The sequence below is a fragment of the Diceros bicornis genome, chromosome 5 (assembly GCF_020826845.1).
Source record: "Diceros bicornis minor isolate mBicDic1 chromosome 5, mDicBic1.mat.cur, whole genome shotgun sequence".
Taxonomy (NCBI): domain Eukaryota; kingdom Metazoa; phylum Chordata; class Mammalia; order Perissodactyla; family Rhinocerotidae; genus Diceros; species Diceros bicornis.
Genome location: NC_080744.1, coordinates 98,353,798 through 98,361,854, shown reverse-complemented (window position 1 = coordinate 98,361,854; position 8,057 = coordinate 98,353,798). Strand labels below are relative to the sequence as shown.

The 8,057-nt window shown below is 36.7% G+C and overlaps 1 long non-coding RNA gene across 1 annotated transcript; it reads right to left on the bottom strand.

Annotated features, from left to right (window-relative positions):
• Positions 1–330: 330 nt before the first annotated feature.
• Positions 331–1,594, bottom strand: LOC131406539 (uncharacterized). The gene is made up of 2 exons (XR_009220181.1): positions 1,455–1,594; positions 331–510 (listed from the first exon to the last, which is right to left on the bottom strand). It is a non-coding gene; the product is annotated as an uncharacterized LOC131406539 (long non-coding RNA).
• Between the last annotated feature and the right edge of the window lie 6,463 nt (positions 1,595–8,057).

Here is an 8,057-nt window from a genome sequence, read left to right as displayed (position 1 = left end):
CAGTCTACTCGACAGGCCACCGAGGTGCACCCCAGTAAATGCACCTTCCGTATGGTGGAGACCAAGGAGAAGATTCTCACTGGTCACAAAGCCAAGTTTTCTCAGGACACAGAACAAGACAGAGATTACTCTGGGAGGAAAAGGGATCAAGATCAAAACCAAGAGTACTCTACCAAATTTAAACCAAGAGTCACTAAAAGCCCAAGAAACTAGTTTCCCAAATATTTTCTCCTGCCAATGTAAATTTAGAGAGAAAAAATTCTCACCATTTCCTTCCGCCGGACTCCGCAGATAGAGATTCCGAGAGGCTGACATGGTAAGAAGTCTTACCTTTTGCCGGCTTTTGTCAGGCGTTCCCGTATCTCACCATCTGCAGTAGTCCAGGGAGAAGGCAGGTCTTCCAGCCAGAGAAGGCAACTTGCCAGCCAGTGTGGCTCCTGGCGACTACGCAAAAACTGTCGGGGGAAGAGGGAGAATCTCCCTCTGCCCTTTCCCTTAAGGTTCTTCTGGCTGGCCAAATAATCAACAAGACAGGTTAGCAGGAGAAAATAATACCAAGTTTAATAACATGTATACATGGGAGAAAGCAGGGACACTGCGTTTCTCAACACAATAGCAGAAATTCTCGTCTTAAATACCATTTTCAGCCAATGACAAAGGAGGATTTTGGGGGTGGGGGGAGTCAGTTACAGGAAATTAACACTAAAGCACAGTAAACAAGAGTAAGGTTTATTACGTAGCTCAAGGCCTCACCTTCCACATTGATAAGTCACTAGAAATGAGCTCATCCCCCTCTCTTCCCAATACAGAGAGGGAGATACCTTTACAAATGGAGACTTCCCTTGTAAATGATTGTCTGGCAACTCCTTGCAGGGCCATCCAAAGAATGTGGCCAGAGAGACAGAACTCCCGATAAGATGGGCTTGTTGGTGCCTTTTCTATTGTAACCTCTATCCTACATTATCTTTATAGCAGTCATGATAGATCTGTTCTAGGAAGGAGCCACCATGTCAAATTCTTTAGGCAGTTAGTGGGGGAGGTCAAATGTCCCTAGAGAAAACAACCAAGGTAAAGAGACAGATTTCAGGGTGGCCAAATCTTGATCTCCCACAGAGATTAAATCTGGGCTTTGTCTATGGGTGGACCCTGAAAGGAGGATTTTGCTTAAATGACCAGAGAATACACAACCATTTTTCTTGATAATAAGTAATACTTACCATGTAAATTTCTTCATAAATCTCTGAATAAAATAAAAATATATAACCCATATAGATATAGACTCTTACTGACAAACCCCACAGCCTTCTCTAGAGAGCCCAACAGAAAATGTCTCAGCTGACTGTGAATTGGTCTTCTCTAAAAGCCAGCCAGCCCTTCACTGATAGCCCTGGATAAGGAAGGGCAGATAAAATTCTTTGAAGATGTTTAGCTGAATTCAGAAGCAAAAATCCTACCTCCAGTTGGCTCCTCTGTGAGAATGGATGGCCGGCCTTATTTCACAGGCTGGGCAGCTGAGGTTTCAGATGAGCTTATTTGCCCTGTTCCCCAGGGATGCAAAAGGAGGAATGTGACATTCATTCAGGGCTGAGATTTTGCACGTAAAGATAGTGTTGTTGGGATAGAGGGAGAATCTCTCTCTGCCCTTTTCCTTAAGGATCTTATGGCTGGCCAAATAATTAACAAGACAGGTTAGAAGGAGAAAATAATACCAAGTTTAATAACATGTATGCATGGGAGAAAGCAAGGACACTGCGTTTCTCAACACAATAGCAGAATTCTCATCTTAAATATCATGTTCAGCCAATGACAAAGGAAGATGTTGGGGGTGGGGGGAGTCAGTTACAGGAGATTACCACTAAAGCACAGTAAACAAGAGTGAGGTTATTATGCAGATTTAAGGCCTCACCTTTTACATTGATAAGTTTCTAGAAATGAGGTCATTCCCCCTCTTCCCAATTCAGAGAGGCAGATACCTTTACAAATGGAGATTTCCCTTATAAATGTAAATGTCTGTCTGGCAACTCCTTGCAGGGCCATCCAAAGAATATGGTCAGAGACAGAACTTCTGATAAGATGGGCTTGTTGGTGTCTTTTCTATTGTAACATCTATTGTACATTATATTTACAGCCATCATGATAATAACTCCTTCCTGAAACAGATGTTTTGTTTTAAATTCTTTAGGCAGTTAGTGGGGGAGGTCAAATGCCCTCAGAGAAAACAACCAAGGTAAAGAGATAGATTTCAGGGTGGCCAAATCTTGATCTTCCACAGGGTCATAGAAGGGAATAAAGATTTCAGCAAATTGGTTTTTTGTTCTCTACAGTGGAAGTAATTTAAGAAGATAGTCTCTCACTCCAACTTCTCTTCCCTGTTCTCTATCTGTAATATCGCTGTAAAAATTCTCTCTGCAAAAATTTCAGTCTTTTTTCTTTGCAGTCTATTATCATCTTTACGAATTCTTTGACTTCACCACCTTCTTGGCACCACAGCGCTAGCCATTGAGATATTATTATAGATTCAGTTTTGCAATTTCATCCTCTTATCTCTATTTCCTCTGCCATTTCTTAGTTTTAGTTCTTATTGTATCTTATGCTTGAAAACATTTCAAGCTTACAGAGTATATCAGTTCGTTATCTTCTCAACTTTTTATTATCTAAGTGCCCTCAAATATCACTTTTTTTAAAAAAGAAGTGAAATAGATAATAGAACAATATATTGTAATAAATTGACCACTTATAAAATTAAGTTCAACCTGCAATCCCTCCCCACTTAACAGCGACCATCTTTTATAACTCACCATGCTTTAGTTTGGGCAGGGTCAGTTTATCAATGATTTCTGGATGTTTTAAACCACATGAGACAAATACAGTGTAAGGTAAAATTGTTACTCTTGCAGAAGTTGTAGAATATCCTGATGGTTATGGAAGTTGGTGGCGGAGAACCTGAATCATATGAAAAGTAGTTGATTAATTAGCACCTGACAGAATTTGTTAATTTGGTAAGGACAATAATAAGACATAAATGTTGAAACGATAACTTTGCATATCAGAGTATTGTCAAAGGCCACTGGGGAAATTCATAATATTCTCAAATACCACAAAAAATGACCACTTTTTCATAAAAGATGTCATACATGATGGCACCATATACTTCTGTCAGAAAATTTGCAATGAAATAAATTAAGACTTGAGTCATTTTAATTTTAACTATTTGTTTCTGCTTACTATTAGGTTAAAAAACCCTTTTAGAAATAAAGTGATAAGGGATGTACTTGCTTAATTTTTATTTTTTTTAAGAAAAAGTCTTTTTCACATTTTAAAAAAATATTTATTTGTATTTATTTTATGCCCAATTTATTTGTGTGCCCAAAGCCTTTTTTTAATTAACTACCACCAATTCTTTTCAAACTCTTTCAAAAAGTTGAAGAGGAGAGAATACTTCTAAAGTCATCCTATGGAGTTAGCACTACCCTGATATGAAAGCCAAAGACACTAAGAGAAAAGAAAACTACAAGTCAGTATCTTTGAGGAATATTGATACAAAAATCCTCAATAAAATAATAACTGACCAGATTCAGCAGCATATTAAAAGGATTATACATCATTTTAAGTGGGATTTATTTCTGGAATACAAGGATGTTTCAATATATGAAAATGAATCAATGTAATAAAGCACATTAACAGAATGAGGGAAAAAAACACAGGATCATCTCAATGGATGCAGAAAAAGACTTGACAAAACTAAACATGTTTTCATGTTAAAAACACTAGAAAACTCTTAGAGTAAAAGGAAGCTACTTCAACATAATAAAAGCCAGATACAGAAATACACAGAGAACATCGTATTCAAGGGAGAAAGACTGAAAGCTTTTCTTCTAAGATCAGGAAAAAGGCAAGAATGCCCACTGTCACCATTTCTATTCAACATGGTATTAGATGTTCTAGCCAAAGCAATTAGGCAAGAAAAAGAAAGCAATAGCATCCAAATTGGAAAGGAAGAAGTAATATTATATTTGTTTACAAATAATATCTTATATGTTGAAACCCCTAAAAATTCCACGAAAAAATTTTTAGAACTGATAAATTCTGCAGAGTAGTGGAACACAAAATCAACATGAAAAAATTAGTTGTTCTTCTATACATTAATAATAAGTAATCTGAAAAAGAAATTTAAAAACTTTACATTTTTATTTACAATATCATCAAAAAGAGAAAAATACTTAAGAATCAACTTACTCAAGGAGGTATAAATTCCAATGATGTTTTTTGCACAAATAGAAAAATCTATCCTAAAATTCATATGGACTCTCAAGGGACCTTAAATAGCAAAAAGAATGTAGAAAAAGAAGAACAATTTAGAGAAGTCACACTTCCTGATTTCAAAACTTACTACAAAGTAATCAAAACAGTGTGGTACTGGCATAAATACACACAATATACTAATGAAATAGTATAGAGAGCCCAGAAATAAACCTTTGCATATATGGTCAAATGATTTTTGACAAGGGTGCAAAGACCATTCATTGGAGAAAGGATAAGTTTTTCAACAAATAGTGATGGGAAAACTAGATGACCACATGCAAAAGAATGAGATTGGACCCTTACCTTACACCGTATACAAAAATTAACTCAAAATGGATCAAAGATCTAATATTAGAGCTGAAGCTATAAAATCCTTAGAAGAAAACACAGAGTAAAAGCTGCATGTCATTGGGTCCAAATGCCATTGCCAACAATGATTTCTTTCATCTGACACCAAAGACATAAGCAACAAAAAAAAAAAACAACAAATTGGACTTCATCAAAATGCAAAAGTTTTCTGTATCACAAGATACTATTAACAAAGTAAAAAGGCAACCCACAGAATGGTTGAAAATATTTGCAAATCACATATCTGATAAGGGATTAATATCTAGAATATATAAAGAACTCCCACAACTCAACGATAAAAAAAAATCCAATTTAAAAATGCACAAAGGACTTGAATAGACATTTCTCCAAAGACATAAAATGGCCAGTAAACACGTGAAAAGATGCTCAACATCACTAAGTATCAGGAAAATGCAAAATAAAACCACATTGAGATACCTCTTCACACACATTAGAATAGTTTTATTATCACAAAATCAGAAAATAACAAGTGTTGGCAAGGATTTTGAAAAATTGGAACCCTTGTGCTTGGATGGTGAGAATATAAAACTGTGGAAAACAGTATGGCAGTTCCTTCAAAAATGAAAAATAGAATTACCATATGATCTAGAAATTCTACCTATGGGTTCTGAAATAACAGAAAATATATTTATGGATCTCTGTCTCCAGTTCCTGGCACAGAGCTCCTAAAATCCTTGTAATTTCCTAAATGATAAGAACACTAGGAGCATCTCTTGTTCTAATATTTGTCTTTGACCCCATCCCTGACACAGAACTCCTAAAACCCTTGTAATTTCCTAAGTGATAAGAACACTAAGAGAATCATTTCTTCTATTGAGGCAACTCTGGGTGGGCTCCTGGATGGCTCCTGGATGGGGGCTGGTCACCGGAAAGACCAAGCCCCGATTAGAAGCTTGGAATTTTTAGTCCTATCCCTTATCCTCCAGAGAGGGGAGAGAGGCTAGAAACTGAGTTAATAATTGATCATGCCTACGTGAGGGAGCCTCCATAAAAATCCCAATAGAATGAGTTTCAGAGAGCTTCCAGATTGGCAATGACAAGGAGTGCCTGGAGAGTGGTGCACCTGGAGATGGCATGAAAGCTCTGTGCCCCTTCTCCATACCTTTTCCTATGCACCACTTCCATCAGGCTGTTCTTGAGTTATATCCTTCTATAATAAACTGGTGATCTAGTAAATGTTTCTCTGAGTTTTGTGAGCCACTCTAGCAAATTAATCAAACCCAAGGAGGATGTTGTGGGAATCTCTGGTTTACAGTCACTCAGTCAGAAGTACAGGTAACAGCCTGGGCTTGTAACTGGCATCTGAAGTAGAGGTGAGGTTGGGTGGGTGTGCAGTCTTATAGGACTGAGCCCTTAAACTGTGGAATCTGATGTATCTCTGGGTTGACAGCATCAAATTGAGTTGAATTATCTTACAACCATCTGGCATTCCCAGAATTGCTTGTTGGAAGTGTGGGGAACCCTCCCACATGTGAAAAAATGAATCTCAGAACACCATATATGGGTATAAACCCAAAAGAACTGAACGCATATATAAAGACATATACGTACACCCGTGTTCTTAACAGCATTATTCAAAATAAGCAGAAGCTGGAAGCAGGCCAGGTGTCCATAAATGGATGAGTTGACAAAAATTGTTGTGTAAAACACAGTGGAATACCATTCACCCTTAAAAAGGATGGAATTCTGACACATGTTATGACATGGATGAACCTTGAGGACTTTATGCTAAGTGAAGTAAAGCCAGACACAAAAGGAAAAATACTGCATGATTCCACTCATATAAGGTACTTAGAGTAGTCAAATTCATAGGAATAGAAAGGAGAATGGTGGTTCCCAGGGTCAAGAGGGGTCAAGCAACAACAGGGAGTTGTTGCTTAATGGGCACAGAGTTTCAGTGCAAGGTGGAAATAGATCTGTGGATGGTTAGAGTTTATCACTACACAGTTATGTGAATGTACTGAATGTCACTGAACTGTACACTTAAAAATGGATAAAGTGGTCAATTTCATGTTATGCATATTTTATGACCATCTAACAACATTAATTATTTTCAACAAATGAACTAACACTAGCTACATGCAATAGCATGGATGAATATCACAACCATAATGCTGAATAAAAGAAATTATATTCAAAAGGCTATATATTTTATAATTCCATTTATATAAAATGCAAAAAAGAAACAAAACCGAGGTCTAGCTTCCAGTACTAGTGGAGTAGCTTGTTGAACTAACACTCTCACAGATAACAATGATAAAATCTGCATGAAATTTTATATATATTTATATAGAATCATGTATCTATATGTAATACACATATAATAAATGTGTATATGTATGTATGCATAAATCTCTTCCAAAGGCAAGCAGAACTGAAGGGGAGTCTTCCCTTGAATCATGGGAATTTTACCAGGAGATATTTGCAAGCTTGAGTTTTTTGCCTCAAAAGATTCCAAAATCTGTACATGGCCCAGACGGGAAAAACTATAGTATTACTTGTAATGTTAGAGGATGTATTTTGGGGCTGACAGAGTAGCCGGAAAGTTAGGGGAGAAATTCTGGAAGGGAGGGAACCACAAAGAGGAAAATCTTAAAATATGTATGAAAGTCTGCCCCACACACACACAGCAAATTGGCAGATCTTTGAACAATACACCTGCAGGGTAGGCCCCAGAGGGCGTAGTGTAAAAACAGCAGTTGGAAGATGAAAGAACTGAATGAGGATTTCAGCTATGCCCATTGTAAAGGAGATAGGATTGGAGTTTCAGTCCAGCCAAGTTAACTCTCTGCTAGAAAAATAACAACACTCTTCACAGGGATACAATAGAATCCAGAGTCTCTATAACTATCATCCATGGTTTCTAGTACATAATTTTAAAAATCATGAGATTTGAAGAAATAGGAAAATATAATCCATATACGACCAAAGTGGGCAGTAGAAACTATTCCCAAGGTGTTGCAATTAGCAGACAAGGATGAGAAAACAGCTTTTATAAAGATGATCATGGTGGTAAAGAAAAATATTCTCATAATGAATGAACAGATGTAGAAATTCAGCAGAGAAAGAGAAATTACAAAAAAGAACCAAATAGGAAGATGAAATACAGAAAATATTTTTGAGTTTACTGGTAGATTAGAAACAGTAGAAGAAACATGAAGATAGAGCAATAGAAATTATCCAGTCTGAAGAAAAGAACATAAAAGTTTTGAGAAAAATGAAGACAGCCTTAAGACCTGTGAGATGAGTGAGTCCCCATCAGAGAGGGGAGAGACAGAAAATTAAATGAAGCAGAAAGGCAAATCAATGAGTAATAGCATAAAACTTCCAAAATTTGGTGAAAAATCTAAAATTTTAGATCCAAGAAAGTCAGGAAACACACAAAA